The sequence below is a fragment of the Lampetra planeri genome, chromosome 56, assembly GCF_965212315.1.
Source record: "Lampetra planeri chromosome 56, kcLamPlan1.2.h2, whole genome shotgun sequence".
Taxonomy (NCBI): Eukaryota; Metazoa; Chordata; class Hyperoartia; order Petromyzontiformes; family Petromyzontidae; genus Lampetra; species Lampetra planeri.
Window position 1 is genome coordinate 1,893,432 of NC_136162.1, and position 3,579 is coordinate 1,897,010.

Sequence of the window (3,579 nt, forward strand, 5' to 3'; positions counted from 1 at the left end):
TTGATGGGGGATGGTGAGGACCCATCCCTGAGTCGCACGCTTTCGGTTCAGCAGTAGCATCTCCAACTCCTTCACAAAGTGGACAGCAATTGCCAGATCATCCACATACATAATGGTCAGCATAGGCTAACCACTGCACTGGCTGTGAGTGTAGGGCAGTACAGCAAGAGGCTCATACGAAACATCAACACGCTCCCAGTAATTTTCCACTCGGACCAGATATGTCGCTGGTGACCTTTGACAAATGTTGGCGCTCGGAGAACCCAAAGGTCTCTTGGTCTCACGGCAAAGTTGCTGAGTTGGCAATGCTGTTATGGTCCCCATAGGACAGGTCACACTCCAGTTCCTCTTGGATGGGGGGGGGGTTGAGCTGCTGTGAGGGGGTCCACCGTGACAGTGATTTACCGCTGCGTGGTGGCCCTCGGGAACTTGCAGTGACGCGGGGCCACCTCGGGCCCACCTCGGGCCCACCCAGCACCGGCTAGCGCCGTCCCTGGACAGGTGCCGAGGAGCGACGCGCCGTGCCTCGTGTAGACCACCAGAGGGCGGTGTCGTCTCGCCAGCAGTGATTTCATCGACTCGCCCACTCGCTCCGTGGACTCTGTCGCCTCGAGTCGCACCATTCGGTGGCCACGAGCGGACACGTGGGATGCGTCTGCTCCGTCCTGTACCCTGGTCGCATCACGGATGCAGAGGCGGTGGCTACGAGCGAATCTGTGTCGGATTGTTGTGCTGTCCCAGTGGATTAAGAACGAATGTGAATCAGTTACAGCCCTTTGTCAGTCCATGCAGTCTGTGAATAAGGGCCTTACCCGTTCGTGTCGCTCTCCAGGCTCAACCCTGCTTAGCGGTCACAAGAGGAATATCGTACATCTATCCGTGTGGAGCTCTCACACTGAGCAGTGTTGCATCCCCTTGTATCAGTCCCAGTAGATGCAGTCTCTTCTGTGGGCGTTTGTCCACACTTGTTGGGATGCTGAGATGTGCCCTGCAGAGAGCGTTGCCTGCAATCGTTATTTCTCTGAAAGTTGACAAGCCGAATTAAGTAGAAATACCACGTTTCCTGTGCACTAATTGGTGACCGACCATCGACTCACCACGCTTGAGAACCCGGTTCAATCGCAGGCAGTGGCTAAAACCTGGATTTGAACCCCGGGCGATCATCGCACGCACAAAGTTTAACGTAATACTACGCAGATTTCCACGCGTATACGTACAACCGTCTAAACGTTATGGCATTGTAAATATGGAGTTTATATAAAGCAGCTGAGGTTTACACTTGTCAATGGGAACAGGGCCAGTGCCTCTGTCTAATAGGGGAACAATGACTCTCACCTCGCGATTCCAGAAATTATCGCGATGCAGAGTCGTGATTCTGTTGAAGGATAGTTGTAATTGTTTGACTCCGGGGTGCATGGTTGCATCTCGAGTGGCTGTGGGCGGGGGGCGGTCACGTGAGACCAACAACAACAGGAACAACAACAACAACAACTGCATCCGAATAGGAAACATTGAAGCTTCCACAAGTGGTTCGATGCTTGGCGGAAATCTCGTGGAAGTTGATTCGTGCGGGACACGATTTGGTATTTAACCGATTGGTCGTGCATCTACGCCCGAACGGCTCGCAGAGTTCAAAACAATTTATAATTCGGAAAAAAAATGTTTTGGAACAAAACCTCCCCAACACGGAACCTTCCATCGGAACGGGACGCGGTCGTTTCTTTGTTCGCGATGTTTCTTTGCGAAAACTTTAAACTTTGGGTGAAATTCATTCGTGCGATTTATTATTCTTTATATATCCCTCCCCTCCACCTCAACATAATTTCGCTAATTCGAAATTACAAAACCAAACCTCATGTTGCGGCAGTAATAAGGAATAATTAAGTCCAATTAAGATCCACCTGCAGCCACAACACATCAGACCCGCACCTTGAACACGAAGAACTCCGCGCGCGCGCTTCGTAACGAGAGGAGCGCGGCGGAAGCAGCTTCAAGACGGCGAGGAGGAGAAGGAGGGCGCGGGTAAGAGGTGGGGAGATGGGGCGCGCGGCGAGGAAGGAGCGAGAGTTGTAAACGAGTGATTAAATAGGCAACACCTGTGCATCTGCATTGCTAATTAGAGGCAATTAATCAGCACCACGCTGCCTGGGAACGAGGCGGGGGGCGCCGCGGCTGGGGATGTTTCCGCGGGCTCCATGGTGACGCTAACGCGCTGCTCGCTCAAGAGAATGGGTGTGGGTGGGGGGCAGCGGAGAGGGCAGTGGCGAAGGGGCAGCGGAGGGGGGCAGTGGGAGCGAGCGAGCGAGCGGTGGGGGAACGGGGCCATCGTCTCGCGGTAGCCGCGTGGAGCAGCGGTTGTGCGCACGCTTTGTCTGTGTGAGTGTGTGTGTCTGTGTGAGTGTGTGTGTCTGTGTGAGTGTGTGTCTGTGTGTGTCTGTGTGAGTGTGTGTCTGTGTCTGTGTGAGTGTGTGTCTGTGTGAGTGTGTGTCTGTGTGTGTCTGTGTGAGTGTGTGTCTGTGCGTGTCTGTGTGAGTGTGTGTCTGTGCGTGTCTGTGTGAGTGTGTGTCTGTGCGTGTCTGTGTGTGTCTGTGCGAGTGTGTGTGAGTGTGTGTCTGTGCGTGTCTGTGTGAGTGTGTGTCTGTGTGAGTGTCCGTATCTGTCTGTCTGTGTGTGTGCGTGTCTGTGTGAGTGTCCGTATCTATCTGTCTGTGTCTGTCAGTGTGTGTGTATTTCTGAGTTTCTGTGTATGTTTGCTTTTTTACGTGTGCATGTGTTATTGTCCATCGTTGTATCTGTCGGACTGTCTTTAAACCGGTTTGCCATTGTCCATCTCATCTCTATCTGTTGGTAGCAATGAGTCTCTGCCCTCTATGTCATCAGGAGCGGAGCCTGCGGAGATGCAATGCCCATTTACAACCAAACTCCCTTCATCACTCACCTTGCCACACAACCAGTACGTGTTATCTGCCGACGTTTCAGGCAATTGCCCAACTTAAGTGGGACGGTCGGATTGCATCTGGCTATCGCAACCTACGCCAGGCCGCCGATAAAACTGGAAAACTTTAACGAACTTTTGTGAAGCGTTTCGGATCGTACCGAAACACGTCGTTTGGCACGATGTCCGACGTTTCGCTGCACGTGCCGGGAGCTTGTTGGGGAACTAAATTGAGCAGCTCCCGTTCTCCCTTCTTGCCGATTCGTGTGGAAACTCCCGGCACGTGGAGCGAAACGGCGCGTCGTGCCGAACGTTGCACGACCCCACGACGCGCCGGAGAGCTGCGGCGGCGACACGCGGCGCAGTGGCCCAGCGGGACGGAGTGGACCAAGGAGCCCGTCGACTCGCAGCTGATCTCGAGCAGAGCCAACGTCTGAGCCAGTGCACGTGACTAGCCAAAGTCCGAGCCGGTGCAAGTGACTAGATCAGCTGATTAGGTGCTCGGTGCGGTTCTGGCAGCGGTGACGCAGTGGCTGCTACACTGCTCTGCGAACCCAACAACAAGCCGAGTTGGATACCCGGCCACGGCGAACATCAGTGGCACAGGATAATGCAACCGAGTCAGGCGGTGGTTAGTTGGTAGT

General features: G+C 54.0%; 1 long non-coding RNA gene across 1 annotated transcript; it reads right to left on the reverse strand.

Annotated features, from left to right (window-relative positions):
- Positions 1-233: 233 nt before the first annotated feature.
- On the reverse strand, positions 234-2,093 carry LOC144735675 (uncharacterized). Its single transcript, XR_013588671.1, has 3 exons — positions 1,930-2,093; positions 813-988; positions 234-672 (listed from the first exon to the last, which is right to left on the reverse strand). It is a non-coding gene; the product is annotated as an uncharacterized LOC144735675 (long non-coding RNA).
- Positions 2,094-3,579: the final 1,486 nt, after the last annotated feature.